This window comes from Apostichopus japonicus, chromosome 16 (genome assembly GCF_037975245.1).
Source record: "Apostichopus japonicus isolate 1M-3 chromosome 16, ASM3797524v1, whole genome shotgun sequence".
Classification (NCBI taxonomy): domain Eukaryota; kingdom Metazoa; phylum Echinodermata; class Holothuroidea; order Aspidochirotida; family Stichopodidae; genus Apostichopus; species Apostichopus japonicus.
The window spans coordinates 2,365,307-2,389,390 of record NC_092576.1 but is presented as its reverse complement, the minus strand read 5'-3'; the positions used below and the strand labels follow the sequence as shown (position 1 = coordinate 2,389,390).

The 24,084-nt window shown below is 36.9% G+C and overlaps 1 protein-coding gene and 1 long non-coding RNA gene across 5 annotated transcripts in view; both read left to right on the top strand.

The window, feature by feature from the left end:
• LOC139983650 (uncharacterized) overlaps positions 1-24,084 on the top strand; it is a 468,492-nt gene that overhangs the window by 298,559 nt on the left and 145,849 nt on the right. The gene's annotated exons all lie outside the window — the stretch shown is intronic.
• Positions 541-7,268, top strand: LOC139983671 (uncharacterized). The gene is made up of 5 exons (XR_011798782.1): positions 541-1,010; positions 2,338-2,464; positions 4,112-4,223; positions 5,705-5,863; positions 6,436-7,268. It is a non-coding gene; the product is annotated as an uncharacterized lncRNA (long non-coding RNA).

Here is a 24,084-nt window from a genome sequence, read left to right as displayed (position 1 = left end):
ATTACTTTGTTTTCTGAAACTTTGAGACCAAATTACCACTTGGCAACCCAATAAAATATATTTATAGGCTTCCGTGGCTCTTACACTATAATACCGCGTGAACTGTTTTATTATTAATGGGTTTTTCATACTTGGATTTTTCATTAGGACATTTTTGTAAAATCCACAGTTAATTTTCTTGTATTATTTTTTGATTGTTATTAACCGTTTTAACTTGTTAAAATAATCACTAGACTGCCTATGATATGAATCAGTGCAACGAGCAGTCAACGAATTATTGAAAACAACACATAACAAGTGAGTGAAACTGATTATCTAGCGTTTTCTGGGGTTTTATTTTGGCAAATCTAACGTTTTATTGTTACTTGTCGCTGGTAACCCTGATTATTATTATGCCAACCGTAAATGACCTTTGGCCACCCCGTACTAGTTTTTAGTGATTGACAGATCAGCTGTGCCGCAACCCATTACAACTCCCTGGTAGTACAGTAGATACTGTAAGTGTAATCGCACAAAAACATCGTGTGTTTTGACACTCCCTGTCCCAGGGCAACTCCGAATATTGAGCCTATCGTTTTAAATTCTACACTTGTTGCTAGCGTCCATACTGACACGATTTTTATCGTCAACTCTTCTTCGAAATCGGGTGTTTTTCGTAAAAAGCATGCATCCTGAATTCCTGACCATCGTCGATACAATACTATATTATAATCATAACTGACCTATGAATCTAACGTAGCATTGTCACTCTAGGTTATGAACCTTGAAAACGAAAGTTTTGGACCAAATGTACTACTAGTACGCGATTTCCGGCTGCGAATGACACATTTCCAATCCGAATTTTTTACCGGCCCGGGCAAGGATCAGATCCATAGTACGGCTCGAGTGCAAATGCGACTGGATCAATGCATCAGTTTACCCCGTGGAGAGATGATCGTCTGATAAAATCAGAGGACCTGATCTGGATCTTGTATAAAAGCACAAGTCCAAGAACAGATTTAAGAACTTAGGTAAGTGCTAATTTTCAAATTTAATCTTTATAGCAGCAAATATGCTTATATACTTCATTATTGCATACTGTACATGGTGCATATTGCTATAATTTATTTCAGGCTTTTCCAGTTACAAACATCCCCCTCCCCCCCCCCAAGAAAAAATAACAAAACAAATAACAGTTTTGGCATATATATGTCCCTGCATGGTCCAGTGTGCAGATTTTTACTCACATTTGTTGCTCTCACTATGTGTGATTGTGGGAACTAGGGACTGTGTCCCAATGGCTAGGAAAATTATTGAAGGTCAGGCTATTTTATTGAAGTTAATGAGTTTTGTCCTTTTTTACAAGTTGTACTGTTTGGTAGAACAGTACCATTTTGACAAAATATTGTCAACTAAAAATTCACTTTTCAACATTGCAGCATTGATACTGACATTGGAGAAGTCCTCTCCCTCCATACATCCACATACAGTACCTCTCAGATGTGCAAGATTTCTTAACAGGGCTACACAGTCTGCATAAAGTACTAACCTCAGAAGCAATCAATCACAACAATATTGTCTTGCCTGATTGCAACTCCATTGTGGAAATAAAACTTGAAAACTTTGTCCCTTTGGTTGTGGTCAAACAGTGTGTCAATAAAGGATCATATGACACCTAGCCAGTTCATATCACAGTGTAAGGCAGTCTATACTGCAGCAACCAACAGTGAATATATACAGTCTTCAAAAGCAGGGTCAACCACAGAAAGGGAGTAAAACTGTTGAGCAGTGGTCATGCTCTGAGGACTTACTCTTTCAATGCATGCCTTTGGATACTGTTTCACATTCATGGCTCATATTATTGTGGTGTGCAGCTGAGTAAATGAAGATTTAGTTGTGCTCATTTGTCATTGTGCTCCACTTAAATGGGAAACAAAATGTGTGAAGGAAACCTAACAAATTTTAACAAATTACCAGTTTTCTGTCAGAATGTAAAGAGGATGATCCTGACAAATTGGACATTGAGCCAACTCTTTTCTCATCTCCACACAAAAGCAAGGGAAATACATCCCTACCTAATACACTTAAAAGGAACGTGAGCATGGATAATGAAATGGAAAATTTGGAAGAGGAACCAACTTTAAATAATCATACTAAAACAAAACTTTCACTGTCGTTTGAATGGGGCAGTCACTGTGAGTCACAACATCAGTACTATTTCTCCAGATACAACAAATGATTCGCTGCGATTGTACCTTGACATAAGTTCAAATGGAAGTAGTAGCAGTAGCTTTGGTATTGCCAGAGAATTTTCTGCATCAATTTCTTCATGTGATCTAAACCTTTTTTATTCACCAGGAGTGAGAAAAAACGAAGGAGACGCAATCAAGCATTTGATCCACTGCCTATGTTCCAATCTGATTGCTGTGATGGTAGCTGTATCAAATCGCTTTCTTACGATGACCTAGAACAGTCTTTTCTAGATGTTAGTGAAGTGAGGGAAACTGAGCTAAAGCAATTCACTCTGGACAAGATTTGGATTCATCAGGAAAGATCATGTCACACCTGAGACAAATCTTGTTCTATTTATGTAATTTGTGGGAAGATTGTATGTGAGAAAGCATTTTGTATGTTCTTTGGTATTAGTAGCAAGTTATTCAAAGATTGTCTGAAATAATTTCAAGTTGGCAAGAAAAATGCAATTCATGGCAATAAAGGCAAGAAAAGGATGAGAACAAAAACTCCATTTGCACTAGCTTGGATGAGGTGTTTATTTGAACATATTGGAGATTACATGCCCCACAAAACAGAAGTGCACCTTCCAGTGTCATACACAAAGACATCTCTCCATGCACGCATGAATAAGGAAATGATAGAAATTGGCATTGGTGAACAAAGCATCATTTCCAAGGAATACTTCATTAAATTTTTAGAAGAGTTCAAGATTCCTAATTATTTTATCTTGTGAATGTGCATGGATTTATGACAGTTATTGTTGCATACATTGCATGGGAAAAGGGGAATAAAATTTCAAATTCCTCATAGCTAGTAGCTTTAAATTGATTAACTAGCATGAAGACATTGATAAAGTATACTGAAACTTGTGAGGTCGAAAGTGCTGTTGTAAGACTGTTTTGCCAAAATTCAATTTCACACAAGCTATAGCTGTCTACATTACAAATGATAACTTTCAAGTACTGTACATGGTCTGCTGATCAATCACAATTGGTGGGTTTTGGCCTGGGGTGTCAAAACCACAGGCATTACATCCTTTTATCTTTGCTGACTATGGAGGCTTTAACTTCATACAATCCAGTGACATTTAATCTGTTTAGTTAACTACATGTGCAGTCCATTAAACATTTCTTCAGAAAAATTCATGTGTCTCTATTGTTAGCTTCAGCTTCAGCAAGCACAAAGACTGTACTGTACATACTGGAGAGAATACACCTCACAGCTAATGTGCCACTAAAGCTGCATTATCATTCCTTAAAAAACATTAGAATTATTGTCAAAAATTTTGATTTAAAGAAGTTCTAAAGAACATGTTACATAAGTTTGATTGCAACCTCCACTCAAATCAGGAGTAAAGTGCTTTCTGCTGAAATGTCAATGAACAACTCCCTTAGATAGTGACATTTTCAGAAAGTTCCCCCAAATATGCCAGAAATTAAAATATGCTTACCTTTGGTCAAACTTCTTTAATTGTTTTAATTTCCACCTTTGAGGACATTTACCTCAACTGTCCGGGAAAATGATTAGGGTCTTATTTCCAAACATCCCTATCAATTGGTCTAATAAATAACATGAGAAGATGTTGTACAGCTTTACTTGTTCTTTTCTCAATAGCAACTCTCAACACCCTATACTCCTTTAAAGGAATTCTCTAAAGTACCTAAAAGAATGCTTAACTTCAGTTATAATTAGTAACAAAATTCAACATGCTCATTGCATTATTCTATGGGTATTCATAAAAACAACATGGTTCAAATTGACACAATAAAACTCTATCACTAATCACTACATAACTTTTTCTTGATTAGGTTAAGCAGTTCAATTTTACACCATTGTGTGAAGTAAAACTTATACTTTAAATGCTTAATTAAAGTATTTCAACATTATATTTTTCTAGACGACTGAGTTTAATGTGGTTGGTACTTGAAAGAGGTAGCGGAAAGAACGAGGAGTGGAAAGAAAAATGAAGAATGCCGACAATTGCAAGAAGTTCATCTTAATCATCTTAAGTGAGTCAAAATATTTTACTAATTTAGAGTTAAAAGTTGATGTCTGCTTTCCTTTTTGAATCCTTGCAGAAGTCAAAAGCAATAGAAAGACTATCTATTCCTTCAAGTCCTCTATATGTGTGGGTGTGTCAGTGATGCTCCTAGTTAACACTTATCTCTTTCAAAAACTTTCTTGAACTACAAATTGGATATAGTAGCCCTATGATAAACCCTAAAGTTCAGAGAAAGGTCATTGGATCGGTCTCAATTTTTCGTAACAAGTAATTAAAATGGCAGAAAATGAGATAGCCTGGGTCTTTTCTGGCCCTACTTTGAGTGTGCTCTATATTTACAAGCAAAGGCATGTTTGAGTTTTACTTTCCATAGGATCCTTGCCCAGTAGTAGTTGTACGGGAAAAGTGCAAAAAAAAAGTCAAGCGGGTGGTACGTTTTATGAACAGCGCCCTCAAACTTAAGAAATCTCACTTCTGGCCCTAATTGGGGGTCCATTTTGGGCCTGTGGGTATATTTCAATTTTTTTTTAATACCATTTTTTTCAGGAGCGTATTGTTCCTATTTTTAGAAACTCAAGTAAAAACGTTGTGTATTTTGTGTTATCTACTCAAATTTATGACTCGAAAATTGCGAAAATCACCTCGTTCATATGTATGAAAATGTTGCACAAGCCGATTTGAGTAATTCAAATGACAACAACTTCTTAGAATTAGCATACAGGTGCTTAACAATTAAGAGGGTGGTCCACTAGCATAAGGGCTACCAATAAACTGCATTTCAGGGTCATATGCCGAACGATGTCTGTGAACAGCACCCTCAAACATCACATTTTACAAATATTTTGGGCTATTTTGGGCATTTCAAGGTCAAATTTGGTCACAATTAAAAGTTTTATTTTTGGTTTTCAATACAAACTAGTAAGATATGTATAGTTATGATGCAAAGAATGTGCTAAAACATATTTTATATAAGTTATTAATGCTCTGGAGGGCAGCTTAAAGTGGCATATATGAGAGTTATATCAGCCCTACAGAAACATGCTTGCGAGGGCAAACAGTGGTAACATTATATCTTCATTCAAGGAGATCATGCTAACAACATTAAAAACTATTGAAATGTATTAAAAGGGTTCTGTCGCAAGCATGTTTCTGTAGGGCTGATGTAACTCTCATTAGCCACTTTAAGTTGGTTGCTAGGCGGGGTCGTAACCTAGCAACGAAAAAGTTTTCAAATTTTTTTTTTTTGCCCAATTTCATCCTTTTAGACATATGGCAGGACACCATATCAGTTCCAGGCGATTCTAAGAGGGTCGACGTGGAATCGACCCAAAAATCTGTTGATTTGGCATGGATTGATCCATATATCATTTACATTATTTCTCAAATGATATTGGATCAAAACTCAAATCAATATTTCTTATCTGATATTGTAAACCCTGTATCAGTTAAGAGTTTATTTTGTATCATAATATGTTCTATTTTTACTAGGTCAAAAGGAGAGAAGTAACATCTTGCCCGCACTAAGGCGTGCCAGGTTTCTTTGGAACTGAATACCCTTATAGTCGATGGAATGGACCAATCAAAGACTGATCTGCCACATTTTGTCCAGAGTGATAAGGATGTAAAACATCCACATCCACATAACAGGTCAGTACTGTATTATCATGGAGGTCTGTTTTACCTCCATGGTATTGTGAAGTGACCTAAGAGTGCACAAGACGGAAAGTGTTTATGTCATTATAAGTGTAAACATCACGTTTTCTGGTTTCTGAGAAATTGTAATCCTACAGTATGAAATTGTAATGTCATGTTGGTGTATAGTACAGTATGTATGTGCGTGAGCAGTATGTGTGTGTGTGTGGGTGTTTATACAGGGTGTTTGTTTGTATGATGCCTTGTTTTACAACACAATGTCTCAAGAGGGGAAGCTTGATTATCTTCATAAATAGTATAAGGATGGACACCTAAGGTTACAAGAAGTCTAGTGTTACTATTGTTTTGGTTGAGGTCAAATCAATTCTGTTCTTTATTTTGTTGTTCTGATAAAGATAATGGCCTTAGTATCCATCAAATATTATGTGACTGTTTTGTTTTGTTTGTTAAAGCACATAGTAGGTTAATTATCAAACTTTATTTAATAGCAGAAAACAAGTAATAACAACCTCTTTATCATACATGTCAATGAAGTAGTATATATTCATTCTTCTCTTTCTTTTCAGGTGTCCTAATTCACACTAAAGGTCCATGTGACAAGTTTGCATATATGTTATGACTGATCTGAAGCATATCCAACATGATTCAAACATGACCATTACATGCAATTTGTGGACACTAGTGAAGCACAAGGATACTCTTGGGAAGGATCTGTTTTTGCAAATGGATAATTGTTACAGGGAGAATAAGAACCGCTATCTTCTGTCCTTCTGCCCTTCTGCTCCTTGCTTTTAGAGTTGAAGATCTTCAGAGTGGTGATATATATAAATGTTATAACTTTGCTAAAGAAGTTATTGAAGTATCTGACTATATTCAAGTTGGGAATATAGCAGCCGTAAACCTCATTGATTCAAGCACACGACCATACTTTGGAGAAGTCACTAAAATTTAAAAGGATGAGGTTATTTTACATTGGATGAAGGGATCCTGGACTGGAGACTGGAAACTGCTAGACTGTGGCCAAGGAAGAAATAAGCAGCCATACACACCATCAGTTTCTTTCCATTCCTTAATGTTCTGGGACTTGAATTTAACCCATAAAAATCGCCTTCCAAAGAGGGAAGTCTGTGACTTGAAAGAAAGATATGCAGCTATAGATAAAGAATTTGAGCTGAATAACTAGGAAACCTTATGTTTTACACATACTATTGATTGGGCAGTGTGTACTCTTATTTTCTTGCAACAACTTGTGTAAAAGAAGATATGTAGTTTTGAGAAACACACACAATTTTCTTGGTGTATTGCTACACTTAACTGGTTGGGGCGTACTGGTACGCCCCAAAGATATATACAATTTATCATAGTGGTCTATTGCTACACTTAACTGGTTGGGGCGTACTGGTACGCCCCAAAGATATATACAATTTATCATTATGGTCTATTGCTACACTTAACTGGTTGGGGCGTACTGGTACGCCCCAAAGATATATACAATTTATCATAGGGGTGTATTTCTACTCTAAACTGGTTGGGGCGTACTGGTACGCCCCAAAGATATATACAATTTATCATAGTGGTCTATTGCTACACTTAACTGGTTGGGGCCTACTGGTACGCCCCAAAGATATATACAATTTATCATAGTGGTATATTGCTACACTTAACTGGTTGGGGCGTACTGGTACGCCCCAAAGATATATACAATTTATCATAGTGGTCTATTGCTACACTTAACTGGTTGGGGCGTACTGGTACGCCCCAAAGATATATACAATTTATCATAGTGGTATATTGCTACACTTAACTGGTTGGGGCGTACTGGTACGCCCCAAAGATATGTATGTAATTAATCATAGTGGTGTATTGCTACACTTAACTGGTTGGGGCGTACTGGTACGCCCCAAAGATATATACAATTAATCATAGTGGTGTATTGCTACACTTAACTGGTTGGGGCGTACTGGTACGCCCCAAAGATATATACAATTTATCATAGTGGTATATTTTAACACTTAACTGGTTGGGGCGTACTGGTACGCCCCAAAGATATATACAATTTATCATAGTGGTATATTTTAACACTTAACTGGTTGGGGCGTACTGGTACGCCCCAAAGATATGTATGTAATTAATCATAGTGGTGTATTGCTACACTTAACTGGTTGGGGCGTACTGGTACGCCCCAAAGATATATACAATTTATCATAGTGGTCTATTGCTACACTTAACTGGTTGGGGCGTACTGGTACGCCCCAAAGATAAATACAATTTATCATAGAGGTGCATTTCTACACTTAACTGGTTGGGGCGTACTGGTACGCCCCAAAGATATATACAATTTATCATAGTGGTGTATTGCTACACTTAACTGGTTGGGGCGTATTGGTACGCCCCAAAGATAGAACTTATTACAAGTAGAGGTGTATTGCTACACTTAACTGGTTGGGGTGTATTGGAATGCCCCAAAGATACAAAAAAAATTGTACAATATATCCATTTTGCCCCAAAATGACTATTTATCAAAAAATACTTGTATTTTATGTTCGCTTTGGGAAAATCATACCAAAAATAATCATATATTAAATTTTTGCTATGTTTTGTCAACTTGATTGATAAAAATCTTTACTTTTGTTAGTAAGTGATGGTTTATTCAAAATTCAGTGAATGTTATGGCTAAATTGCTTAATTTGTTAGTATCTGTAACAGCAAACTCTTTTAAGACATCTAATCCACCAGAATAGAGATAAAATGTTTATGTCTGCTCGTTTTACTATGAATTAACAAGGTAACACTGTTGTGTAAAATTATTCCATGTAAATGGCTATGTATCCTGCATTTCTGAATTAATGTATATTTACAGAATTTTACAAATAAGAAATGTTACATGCAAATAAATGAGAAAATACGCAACATATTTCAAATGTCATATTTTTCATGTACTTATACAATGCAAAAACCAGGCCTTGGTTAACAGACCACATTTCAACGTAAAAGGGTTGAATTCACTCGTACATCTTTCATTTTTCAGCTTTTACTTGGAGAAAAAGTGAAAAGTCATATTTCCTTAATTACCCAAATGTTTCCTAGTCTCTTCTGTACGGTTTATCAGCACCACGAAGAATATGCCACGATGTGAAATAGTTTAGCAGTTGTTTGTTGAAACAGAACAATTATGTTGACAAACTGAAGCGGGTGTAATGGAAAAGTTATTTCCTTGGCCGAGCGAGCTTTATTCTTCCTTATTTAATCTGAAATATGAATCACTACATGACTATATAGCTGATTATACAGATTACAGTTTGCTGGATGCAAATAATTGGTTGTCCTTTGCTCTCTAGAAGAGTGTTTGATAGGCAGGCGTGGACCCAGGGTGTGACTGGTGTATACTCTACCCCCGTTTCTGTCACAGTTTATCTTTGTTCTAAAATCGCTTCAAACACCTAAGTTTTGCAAGCAACTCTACAACACCCCAAGCGGCCATAAATGCAGTAGATACAAGCTGTAGAATATAGAAATTATTATTAGAAATTAATTATCAAACATTACTTAGCTGATCTTGGATTGATTGACGTCTTACTTACGACGCCCTTAGGAGAGCTTGATCGACGCCGACCCCCCCCCCCCCCACAAACACACAAATAAAGGGCCTGTGCCCTGAGGAAACTGAGGGAGTATTTGATGCACTCCCACTTTTAAACTCCGTTCTGCACGGATGAGATTGGCGCGCCTCGTGCATCAGTAGACTTAGAAGAACATGCGTGTTACATTTTAATGACTTTCATTGATTAATCTTGTTTTTGTACTCCGTCTTGTAATTTACCCTAAGGATTTCAGGAGGATACTGTACGTTGTATTAGTTTTGATGCGCGTGTGTGTTGTATCCTTGTAAAGGCAGGCGACTCGTAGCACAAACTGAACTCAGCTTAACTTGATTTAATGTATCTCGAGGATGCGTTATACAAGCACATGCCAGTTCTTAAATTATATACTACACTCTAAATAGCAGAGTTGGGGACTCGAGTCAGGGACTCGGACTCGAGTCCGACTCGAGTCGCAAATTTTAGGACTTGAGACTCGACTCGAGACTCGGCTGTCAGAGACTTGGGACTTGACTTGAGACTTGCCCAAAAAGTTAGCAAAGACTTGGGACTTGACTTAAGACTTGCCTTCAAAAGACTCGGTTTTTCTACTAGAGACTTGTTTGTATTTCACAATTTTCTAATCATTAAATAACTTCATAAGTTGATATCGATCATAAATAATTATGGTTTCGTGTACGCAGGGCCGTCTTAAGTGATCACCGGGCCCTGGGCCCGGCAATGGAGCGGGGCCCATCAATCAAGTGAGTTCGAAAAAAGTTGCGTGAAAAATTGACATCCTTGACAATCGCTCAAGCATAGACATGCCTGCATTTACCACCCCTCCCTATGTCGCGCATAAAGCATAAAACTTTAGCTGAATAACATACGTGATATATCTAAAAAATGAAATACATTATAGAAGAGAAATCTTCCAGTTGCCCTCCATCCCTTCCCTAACAATACTGGACTTACCATTTGTAACACCCTTGTGTTGAGTCTTTCAACTGAGAGGGAGGTGTAGGCGGTTTTACACTATCTAACGCAACGTAGTCGCCAAGAACATGAAGTATTTTTAAGGGAGGGCCCGAGGAACATGAACTTATAGCATGCTCCTCATGGTGAAACATAATTGCACCTATTAGGTGAATTGAGTGTACTGTTAATAGTATGAGAGACTAGCGTAGGTTCTTACAAGGGCGTAGGAACCGGGGGGCTGGGGGCGCCAGTCCCCCCAGTGAAAAATGTGGAGGGGCGGAAGTATCATTCCGCCCCCCCCCCGCTTCGCAAGTCAGAAAACCCCTTTTTCATTTCCAAATGAGAAAAAAAATCTCATTTGGAGCACCAAATTGCATCTAAGGCCTGGTGAAAATACAAAATTAAGTTTACAAAATGGAGTGGGTGTTGAAGTGTGCTATATTGCACCAAATTGCATCTGAGGCTATCTGGAAATGCAAAAATATCCAAAGGGGAGGGGGACACCCCCTCCCCTTAGACCCCTCCCCCAGGCCAGCCATCAGTCTTCAGCCCCTCCACTCAAAAGTACCTCCCTACGCCACTGGGTTCTTATGACCAACTAGATCGGTTTCTGCTTTCAAACTTCATAGGAGGAGCTTCATCAGTAGTAGCCTTTGAATATTTTATATTCGGCCTGGGCGTCTCATTCTCAAAATGCATCTATTTTCTGTGCACAAGTTTTTATGGACTCATGGTGCAGCTATAAGAGCATCTAAAAGAGCTTCGTGTGAACCTTGAGAGTCAGCTGATTCTTCGTTAGTACGAAACCTTGAGTTAACAAGTAAATCTTTGAGATTTTGGGCCCTATTGTAGGCTAGAATCGGTTCTTTTGGAAACAGTTTGGATAATTGTTGCGTGTTGCAAGATTAAGTGCCAATGTTTCTAAAGTTTTTTTTTTTCAAATGCGTGGTTTTGATATGGGGTGTAAAGGTGAGCTTGAACATAAGTGGTGGTTACTTTTGTTTAGGTTTGGTAGTGAGGTATTGCCCACGATTTTCAAATTTTATGCCTTTCGTGGCTGAGGCAATTTCGTCTTTCTTATAGTTACGGAGTAACAGTTTCTCTGTGTAAGCCTTCGGGCCATTGTATATTCCAGGGTTGCCAATTCAGTTCTGAATATTTAATGTCAAACTCTCAAGTGTTTCACCAACTCTCGTCACAAGTTGTCAAGTATCGAATTCAATCAGGTATAATGGCCTATTCAATAAGTTTTCCTCCCAGATTAAGACACGGGGTTACTGTGATTGCGGGGCCCCTGACATCGCGGGGCCCTGGGCCAGGGCCGAGTGGGCCCATGCGTTAAGACGGCCCTGCGTGTACGCTCGAATTACGAGCGCCCAACGACGACTACAGGCGTTACCATAACTACCATTGGCTTGGTTGAATATTCCATCCAGGGCTGCTGTTTGGCTGAAAGTTGGCCTTTTTCAATAAAACAGTGGCTAGCAAATTTTGAGGTTATTTGTTCCGTGGCGTGTGCCCCGGTTTTGCTATTCGGCTGTTTAATTTATACCACATAATTCCTGGAACACTGTTACATTATTCGTAGCCTGCATCATTGTATTCAAACTTCAAAGACTTGAGACTTGACTTGGGACTTGCTCATAGGGACTTGAGACTTGACTCGAGACTCGACCTCCAAAGACTTGAGACTTGACTTGAGACTCGCTCAAAATTTTCAAGGTGACTTGAGACTTGACTTGAGACTTGCTGGTAAAAGACTTGAGACTTGACTTGAGACTTGCTGCTAGGGACTTGTTGACAACTCTGCTAAATAGGTACATCGACTGCAAATGTATACTGGCAACACGAGAAAGACCAGAAGATTGCGGAGTGTTTTCAATACTTCTTTTGGGAAACGGGATGGGTTGAGACATTTTCCGCTGCAGGCAAGGTTAATATAGATGAACAACGACGCTGACAACTGAATAATAATATAGCCATATAGACACAAAATTAATCAATATGCAAAATCAATCATGAACGAAAGGACCTGAGCACTGGGAACGAAACTAACGTCACTATTGTCAAACGTCACCAACAGATATCCCGAAGATATTGAATCAACTGGAGTTTATAGACAGCAAATCAAAATGTCGATTTGCACACATTACATACGGTCAGAGTTAGTAGACCACCATTTTGCAAACTTGTCATAATGCAAAATACAGCATTTGTTTCTTATTGTTTTACAACGTGACGAGAAAGATGATAATTCCCCCTACGCTCCTATAAATAGTTCCATTCCAGGTGGTAATCCGAGTATTAACAGTGGCGTGCACATTTCAAAAATGGTGAGGGAGAAGAATTCAAAATCCCCACGACTGATTAAAGTAGAGGGCAGAACTTGTTTGCAAATGAAGCATTTAACAAGGGGGTGAGCTGCCCTCGGGTCACTTAAGCTGGTTAGTAGCCTACTTTGCATGAAGAAACACAAGTACGGTTAGATTTCTAATACGGATATCCAAGATCAAGTGGTCCGAATAATCCAAGTTCTACTGCATAAAATTGTCAGAAAGCAAACAACCATACAACAGGACAACACGAGTCATTAGTTTAGATTGAAATATTCCTGATCTCATATTGCAATTTTAAATCATTCATCATATTCATGCACACGCCCAAGAAGATCCATATCAAATGATTTTTCTGATGTGATCCCGAAGGTATAAGCATTACAATACACACCTTACAGATCAAGAATGATGAATTATTCTTCATGCTGCTCTGTATTTCTCCACTTATATCTTCTTCATTACGAACTTAAAATTTACAAAACTGATTAGTTTAACAAAACACTGTAAAAAAAAAATCTTAACAGATTAAAAGGAATGTAAAGACCACCTATAAATGTATGAAAAGATACTTGATAAATTATAAAAAAATATCCTAGAAAGAATACAAACACCAACTAACGGGTAGATAATATTCATATGTCACCAGTGTTATGGTAGAGTGGTTAATAATGGTGACATAAGAAACAATTAAATCTAGCATATGGGGGGCCGTGGGTTATATCCCTGGCCAAGAACCCCACATGGTCTAAACTGCTAATGTCTCCTAAGTCTATGAAAACGTCTGTTATGAATTTCATATTCAGCTCAAGTGCTAATGGTTTCGTCTTTTGCAATGGTTGCAAACAACATGCACACATACATTAATCACTTCACGTTAACTACATTGCTTTTTTCTAATGATTTGAGTCGAGCATAAATGACTGACTTGTGGGCAGATCATTGTGACTTTTGCTGCTTCTTTTTCAGAGCGTACTTCCGAATGCCGTGATGGATGGGAAGCTGTACATAGTCGTTTATAACTACGGAACGTAACTAACCACGGCACCCTATGGGAAAAAAACCCCCTTAAAACCAAGGATATCATCCAAAGCTGAGCGTCACTTCTTTTGATATTGAGTCTTAGTGGTATTTGACTATTGATCCAGAGTAAGGAAAACATAATGGCAGTTTTTTAGCAATTTTAAATGAAATCAACAGAATACACAAGCAATAATTGAAGAATTATCACATGCAGAGTGCAATAACTCACAGACTATAATTATAACCAGAAAGCAAGCAGGCTTAGTGATTCCTTGCCTTATGAATTTGTACTGTTTATGGAATCACCTGATTGATAGAAACACTGAGGAAAATGTGTCCTGAAGTCAAGTACCAGAACATCATACCAGATAATTTGGTCTTTGTAAAAGTATTACCCTTCTGAATGTTGATGACAGATAATAGTCATTAGTGCAAATGGAGACTCTTTCATCCAATTAAAAAGCGCTTTGAGGCCTTTGCATAAAGCGCTATATAAATATTTGCTTATTATTATTATTATTATTATTATTATTATTATTATTAAAACAGGAACGGTCAAATCCTATAACAATTAGTGAAACAGAACAGCCATGCATCATAGAAATAATAAAGTTTTAAGACTTTGACCAATTTTGAATTCAAATGACATTCCATCAGCATCATATTTGGGAACAATTTAGACAATATATGTCACTAAATAGGTTTGTTGTCATAACAAGCACTAAACATTCAATCGTAATAAGTTACGGTGAAGTGGTTTGTGACAAGTTAAACCCCCGAGGTCTTTCATATTGAGAATTTACAGAAGTTTAAGATATTGTTAACTATTTTTAATTAAACTTAGGTACAAATTACCAATTAGGTATGGTGAGAGCATGGGTGTATACCATGATACTGAGAGCAATGAAACGTTATCTTGAAATAGTGTAAACTTTCAGTAATTACTAATTAGGATAAACTTAAATCCTTCCCAGTTTCATTTAAACAATATTAATTAAGATATGAACAATCATGTGCTTTGCTGTACACCATGTCCGTGCACAAAATGTCTTTCTGAAACCCTAAGCTTATGACTGGCCGCTCCTTAATTAATAAGAAATGTTTTCACGGATTTAATTCTGCTAATTTTGAACAACCATTGACTTGAAGCAAATTAGAAGTCTCAACTTGAAACAACATTATCCAGCTACAGGGCTTTTAAGGTTTTAACACTTCCCAATGGCTGAACTTAAATGAGCTATGACTTACAGAAATAATTAAGGCAACTTTACTCATTATTCTAATGCATTATGACGTCTGATGACGTCTTGTGTAACATTTCAGAGTGTAACCTCTGGTGAATCCAAATAGCCTGTACCTTCCACCAAAGCAATATGTTTATTGTCCGACTACACACCATATGCTCTGTTTCGTTTACCACGCGATGTGAAATACTAATCCAACATAGCCGAGTTTATGTAGCCCATGATAATGACTAGGTTAAGTAAGCTTGAACTAGGAGTATGCTACTATAGTTCTACTGTACTAGACCAACACTTAAATCTTAAATAGTAACTAGGCTTGTCCCATGCCTATATTAATGTTGTTCCTTTTTTAATCTTAGGCATGATGTCGATTCACTCGGAACCGTAATTTTACGCACAGTACTATTTCATGTATTGTTCCTAAGATCAATGCTTAAAGGGTAGACCTGTCGATATGTTGAAGCTACTGAAGTGAAAATTACACTGTATATGTAGCAGACTTATAGTGTAAGTACAACGTCATGAATAATGACGTCAAGTAGAAAACCCTTGATAGAATATGTGTACAACATCATTTGTAACAACTACAAGTCAAATTAAACATTGGTATGAATATGAGAACAACAACATGATTAATGACTACAAGTAAACTTAACCCTTGGTATGAATATGCGTACAACAACATGAGTAATGAATAGAAGTAGAAAATCCATTGATGTGATCATGAGTACAACATCATTTTAATAACTACAAGTCAAATTAAACCTGAGTATGAATATGAGAACAACAGCATGACTTATGATCACAAGTACACCACCGATTGGTATGAGTATGAGTAAAATGCTCTAAAATGCTCTTCAAAAATATAAACATGTCAGTAGCATATTTAGGATAATAATTTGAATCAACAAAATTCCCATTTAATTTTGTAGTTCTAATGAAAAAATGCTTATAATCTTGTGACTAGAAATTAATTATTAACTTGATTGTTCACATTTTCCCACCGAGAGAGGTAACAGCAGCGTTTTAAAGTGTACATAACCTGTTTACGGTATCATGTTCAAGGCGTAAATTACAACGACAATATTTTGAATGCCAATCCGTATCAACCCAATACATATTTGTATGGTACAGAGACGTAAGAAAAGGGTTGAAGATATATTATCTAGGATATTGCAAAGAATAGAATAGCTTTGTGAAGTCTGAGGAAATCAAGGACGTATCCAGTATTAATTAAAAAGAGTGGATGTCGTCCTGTGGACGTTCAAGCCGAAGGTTGCTAATAACTACATTTTATATTTTGTTATGGAGTGTACAAGGTGGGAGTTGTGCAGGCCCTCATCCCTTTGGATCAATTGACAGGAAGTTACGTTGGGTAAAGTAGTTCATGATATGCTACGTTGCGTAAAGTAGTTCATGATATGTTACTATTTTCGACATGTTTTCTAGCAACTAACTTAATGAACTTATACCCGTTACATAGCCCTTCATACAATGGTTTCTGCTATGTTCTTGCGAATTAAACCACTTCCTGAAAACAAAATTAATCGGGTTTTTTACTCTCAACTTCTTGGAGTTTGGATGGTCTAAATTCTATAAAAACCAGTAAGCTTACATATCACTACACTTTTTCGGAGGGCCGAAATTGCATATATACTAGTGCATAATCCCTTCACCTATAATCTTGAAATACAGATAAGCTACGTTTTACTATTTGCTTTCCTTCAATGTAAAGTACGTGTTTGTTTTTTTTCGGTTGACATTTCGTACTACTGATCAGGTTTAATCATTATTTACTGAAGCATATAATTATATGGGTGCAGGGTAAAGGCTGAAAGTTATTCAATCCTGGCAACAATACACCTTATCTTTGTTTGTACGTGACATTTCTTACTATATTAGTATTAGGTTTTACCCTGGCGGATGATAAACTACCGTGGTTTATATCACCTAATATACCCCATATGATAGCACCACCATAATGTAGCACTGCCCGCTGATGCGAAAGTCATAAATGAGCCATAACAAGTAATAAAGTCTAAATTTCAAATCTGATAAAAATAAGTTGAACAACTTCTTCACGAATATGTAAATATGAACATCGAGCTCAACAAATAACCAGTAAGACGACAGAGACATTTGGTATTCAGCCAGTGGCCATTTTGATTAAGGAGTGTTCCCTGAATACCGGCCGTACCGTATTGCTATTTTCTTCAAGTAAACGGAGATGATTGCCGTGATTTCAATTATGCATTTTGATAATCACATTTTTTCTGACACGGTGAACCACTTTCCTCTTAGGTAAGTCATTTTTTTCATGAACATTTCTCGAATTTTATGAATCATGCGTGCCGTTTGAAATGGCGGACCTCTCCACAATAATTTATAAACCATTACACGTTGTACTATTAGCATTTCAAATATAAAGAAAATCGACTGCAGTCACAACTTTATATGCTAATATGACATAGTGGAAAAATCTACCTTTAGAGCCGGTTGATACTCTGATAGCTATTTTCAATCTACACGAAATTCTCTTTAACAATGTAGAAATCGTATAAAGACACTAATGTCGTCATTAATGAAGTCCGTTTCTTGTCCAGACTAAAATGTAAATGATAATTTGTTGTTACTTTGTAAATTTCAAATGTGCTTTTAGCTTCCTACAAACAACATAACGGCCACAGATAACATGTAACATCATTTGGCGTTTAGTAAGTCTCAAGTAATTTAACTTGAAGATTTTTACTTCCTAAACATTAATTAGTATTACTGTAGCTATGTTATCAATTATAACGATCATAATACTGCTTAATGTTGAAATGCGATCTAATATCACAACAGGTATAACTATACAGAAAGAAAATATTCAAAAAATCAAGTAATTATTTGATAGGAAGGTAGTTAAATAACAATGACACAGAGAGTATCCGTGATTTTAATATCTTTCGTAAGAATGATTGTAAACTTATGTCATATACATGTAACATCCAACAACGAAATAACAAACGACTGTATTCAATTTTAAAGTTAACTCTCACCCTTAACCTTTATCCCTCATTTGTATATCCGAAATGCTAAGACGATATAGGAATGATGCCCTCTATTTTTGTAACAATAGTTAATCTTTATGTTCACTGATGCATGTTAGCTGTCGGCGAGCCCTTGCTCGCTTGTGGAGAAGGCTGGTTGAGTTGGCCACGAGGTGTTATATAGTACGTTTAATTAATATATTTTACGCACGGTTCCAGTGTTGTACATATTACTTTTGATTAAATATATGTTACGCACGGTTCCAGTGTTATACATAGTACTTTTTATTTAATATATGTTACGCATAATTCACAGTGTTGTACATATTTTTGTATCCTTTCGAACTCTACATTTACCGTAACCGGCCTCGCTTACATACACATTACTAATCTTTAACAATAGTTGGATACTGCTGTTAACTCCCTTTTTTGCCTGGGGCGTTAATTTGTTTTTAATAATTCAGTCAATTAATATCAAGAGCAATGGTTTGCACTAGCGATACGCAATTATTTCAAACTGCAGTTTTATGTTTTATTATTGTTTTCAATAAAATATCTACCCATTTAGCGTAACCCTTAATGCCTGTTATTGGTACTGTTTAACTGTAATACTTGATAATATTTGTGATAGTATAAATATCTGAATGGATACAGTTTTAGTTATTCGTGTTATACTTACTGTTAATGAATCAAACAACAAAATCATATGAATTGATCTAAAGTAATAACATGCATTAGAAATATTACTAATAAAGCAGGACACAAATACAATAAAATTCAACTCCGGCCTTCTATGACTAAAATGTATCACAAATTAAGACTTATAAAGGTATGCAATAACATGTAAACATATTTTTATTGTACCTTCCTATATCATATTTCTCAGAAATGGCTATAGCTAAAAGGGTTTCCTGTTAATTTTAACCGTATTCAAATAAAATTATACTACAAATTTAAGAACGGTCCTCTACTGACATCTGCTTTCGTTATACTCAAGATGAGTTTGTTTGTTTTTGCAGTAGACATTTCTTTCTTTTTCTTTTCTCTATATGTCACTACATAATTTCCTCTATTTTAGTAACGTTTTCGCAATAGAAACGGTATATTAATTAAAAGATTAAGGAGGCCATGACATGAAAAATCCAACTAATCGGGAGTAACTTCCTCTGAATCTATGAGAAAATCTATGTTCAAAACTATCCTCATCACCTTCAAAACATCAAGGACTAATTAGAAATTAACGTTTTAATAATCGCATCCGAAAACAGACCTCTGAAAAATGCGATTTCAAAACAAGACAACGATGACGTCATGTTAGGAACACAAGTGCCAAGACCAGGCATGTACCGAATGCGCGACGATCATACCGTTCCACATACACGCACATTTACACTGAGAGAACCACCACTGTATTACGCTATATCGTTAGAAATTTCAAGTTTGTTGTAAACTATCCGAGAGAAGTGCCGGTCCGTTGTGTTGTTGGGGCTGCATAAATAACATAACCCATGCAATTAGCCTTCATACATGGCCGAAGGACGAAAAAAAACAAGGCGATTATGACCAAGTTAGTGCACTACACCAGCGCCGATTTCACTGGGCCTAGCCATTAGAAAGCTCCTTATGTAGCGAACACTTCACGGAAGCATACTACGATCCCTCCTTTATTTTATGAAATAAAATAAATGGGCTTTAACGGGTCGACATAAACGACTCGTTCATTTGTCAAGTATTCCACATTAAAAACACCGAAGACCAGATTGGGGAACAGGAAACCTCCAATGGGGCAAGTGGCGATCCTTTGGAGGGAGCGCGGCCGAGCACTAGTACTACTAGTATTAGCGTTACTACACTGAAGTCGCAATAGACGAAGAGATTTTGCTGTATCATTTAAATTGGCACCCCTTCATTGCCCTATTGTATAGTAATAAGCTATGAGATTAGCTTCAGAAGTGATGGGTTACATCTTCTTGTGAAAAATCTCAGTGCCCCAATTTATTTCTGGAATATGCTGGGTCAGTTAGTTATGGCAATAACTTCTTATTCGTATTAAAGGAAAACCCCCTTTTTTTTTGGTTGGGGAGGGAGTGGGGTGATTGGTCAAAATAGCCTGGTAGATAAAAAGTTATATTCCAAAGGGTGTTTAAATCTCACAGCGGTTTAATTTAAACAGTCACAGAGCCAAAAATTCACACAACGTAGTTCAAATCTTAAATCATTAAACAAAGTTTATTCAATATCAGTTCTTGACAGTCATTCTGGACAATCTGAACAAGCCTGTGACTAAACCAACATTAACAACAATCATTGTATTATATGACATAAAAGTTAAACTGTACTTTCCATAGACATTATCATTCTTAAATTACACTAATGTAATTTGTGACATCAAAGGAGGTTTAAAGAAAAACGACTTACATGAAATTGTTGGCTTTAAGCCTACAAAACAGATGCATGTCCATCGCTATCAATCGTTGTTGTGACAAATTAATTATAATAAACCAGAAGCAAATAGAATAAACGGTAATTTCAACCAAGAAACACTGCACAACGCAAATCACATGGAACAATGTTACCCACGCACGACGACACGTACAACACTGACGCGCAACGTGAAACACATCATCACACGCATTTTTACAATCGAAGACCATTAACAGGGTATACTGCTAAGTTTCTGAAGATAGATTGTTAAACAAACCACCTGCTGCTGAAGAAACTAAGTCTTAATATTCAAGAGTTCTGCTGCCCCCATTGGTCTTTATTATGACTTTCTGCCAAATATCATTGGTGATATGGATATTTTGGCTTCCAGATTAAAGGTACGAGCAAACATGTCTGGGAGGTAAATGCTCCTAAAAAGGTCAATGCCGTTCCCTTATGCACATATTATATGACATCACGGTCACGCCAATACTTCTGCCAATGCTTCAAAACATGCCTTTTCTTTCATTGTTGATGTTGGGTCTGGAAAATAACCATTTCATCCTTAACTAAAAGTTTTGAATTTCAATATATCAACACTGAGGGAACCCTGACGGATTGATAATCCAACACAATCGTAGAATAGAAAAGTTGTTTCTGGAAGGATTTCTCAACCAATGCCTCCTATACAATGAGTTTCTCCTGGCAACTTGAATCCAGTATAATGACCATTGGCTGGAAACTCACTTCTGATCCTTTGGACTGCACATGATGGTAGCACAACCATGACGTGTCTTGCTAGGAACCCCCAGTACCATTGAACCTGTTGACCGTAGGCCATGTATCTGTACTGCCTGAAAAAAAATTATGAAAGTTCAAAATGTATTAATGTTGGCCCATGATGTCCACAATAACAAGCAGGGATACAATGTACCGTCATGGTTACATTTGTTGTGAATTTACACCTTCCATGTTTCATGAAACATTCTTTTGTTTCAGACAATTGATTTGCAAAACTCCAGGCCAAAGTACTAGCCTAGTAATAGTGAGTATGAAATAACACATATGCCTACCTAGCATGGCTGCATAATGCAACTTACATCCCCGAGCCAAACTTTCAGCATGCAACCAACCCTACTACTATATAGTAGTACTAAGCACCATACTGTACATGTATAAATACATAGCCAACACACTGTACATATGGGTTGTAAGTCACCGTAACACAACGCACAATACGGTTTAGGGTGTTCCGCGAATTCCAACAACACATGCACAACATGGACTGGATTTTGATTTTAAATGCTTCGTTAATAAATTCTTACCACGTTGTATGTTCCTTGAAATAGTTCCGAACGGGTTTCTTCTTCGATACGTTGTGGAGCTTCAATTTCGGCTCGTTTAACAGGCTCGAACTGATACGGTTCTAACACCTCAGGTCCACCCTCAAGGTTCGGTTCAATATTGGCATGATCATCGCCTTCACTCTCCCCTGGTATAAATCCCAGTAGAACCCAGTTACCAAATCAACTTGGTTCTACTAGGGCCTACTATGTTTAACTGGTTTTTAACTGTGTTAACTGGATTTTAACTGTGTTTAACCGGGTCTTACTGGGTTCCAACTGGACTATGCTGTGCATGATCTAGGTTCAACTGGGTTTACACAATGTTCAACTGGGTTTGTTCAGGCCCGACTGAATTTGAACTATGTTTGAACTGATCCAGTTGGGTTTCAACTAGATTTCACTGGTTTTTTGCACTAGCCCAACTGGGTTTGAACTATGTTGACTGGTGAACTTGCCCTGTTGGGGTTGAACTATGTTTCATTGGTTTTGCACTGGCCCAAATGGGTCTGGACTATTGGCTGGTGAACTGACCCAGCTGGGGTTTAACTAGGTTTCACTGGTTTGCACAAACCCAACTGGGTTTGAACTATGTTTACTGGTGAACTTGCCCTGTTGGGGTTGAACTAGGTTTCACACTGGCCCAACTGGGTTTGGACTATGTTGACGGCTTTTATTTTAGGCGTAATTATCGAAGATATTATAATGTAAGTTCGTAAGCAGTAACCGTATCGTAATATATTGAAAATGCTAAATTAGCCAACTTATGAGGGGTGTAAACAACTTTTGTACCGCAATGATTAAAAATATGAAATATTTACTATCTAAAAAAATATATATGTATATGTTATACTTTGTTCGGCGATTTGAACAATTGGTAGGCAAAATGCCTTCCTAGTGCAAAATGGTATGATCCGACTAAATTTGAACTTTGACATTTGTCTTGCGTTAGCGCTAAATTTATAACATACGCCAACAGAAGCTTCGCAGAATCGCATTTGTAACCGATTTTACCAACAATTTCAAATTATTACCGCGGCTAAGTTCCCTCCTTTGTGATCTCGCAGTTTCTTTATATTATTGACACATACTTGTAACGTTATAATTGATTGTAAACGGGCTCTTTATCATAAATATTTGAATTGAACAGAAACTTCCCTGGTAAAGTGGTATACAAGATATATATTTACAAGTGTGCTAACTAATCTATTTTGACTTTCCTTGTTTTTTATTTTAAATTTTATTTCAAGTCCAAAATGATGCAGAGAATATTTTACCCTTAATCTGTTCGAATTGGCATTTTCATCCCTTCTTTATTGCTTCCTATTATACTGTAATATAAATTATGTGATATGCCTATTGCCAAGATCTACCATGTGCTATGTCCTCTACTCCTTGTTCTACAAGATTAAATTAAAATTAGAGAAGAGATCTAAGTTAGTTGATTCGTGCATTATTGTTATTCTCTAAACCAGATTCATCTGAAAACGGCCGCTTGTTTATTATTATGTTATTGGAAAAGGTGGAACGGGTTGATTTTATGAGTCTGTGTGAAGAACCTCCATTCTCATCCCTTTACTCACGGTTATCATGAAACCTAATAATGTACATGTGTTTTTGTTGCCAGTACCTAACAGTTTGATTACACTGTTCGTGACAGTTTTCTGAAAGAGAACATCGTAGTTAGGCTTTATAAGCAGTTGGTTAGGCCTCATCTGGAGTATGCTGTGCAGGCTTGGAACCCATATTTTGCTAAGGATAAGGAAGTACTTGAAAAGGTCCAGAGGAGGGCTACTAGGATGATTAGTTCCTTAAAGAGTGTTCCTTATTATAACTGTTGAATCTTACCACACTGGAGCTTAGGAGGTTACGTGGGGACTTGATCCAGGTTTTCAAGATTGTGTATGGTTTCGACAATTTATCCTTTACCGACTTTTTCATGTTTGCTAACAGTCGCTGTACCAGAGGTCATTGTCTTAAACTCCAAAAGTCACATAATAGGATTAATATTCGGCATAACTTTTTTTTTCTAATAGGGTTGTGAATGAGTGGAATAGTTTGCCTGAGAAAGTTGTACTTGCAAGTAGTGTCAATGGGTTTAAGAATGCTTTGGACAAGTACTTTTAGATTGTAATCGGGTCTGAGTGTTTGTGTCTTCAGTTTTTTATCTCTCTCTATAGGGTCCTTGATGGGGACTTACGTGTCCCTCCTGATCCTTTTTTCTACTAAACTAACTAGTAGAGTTACCCCTTTTTCTTCT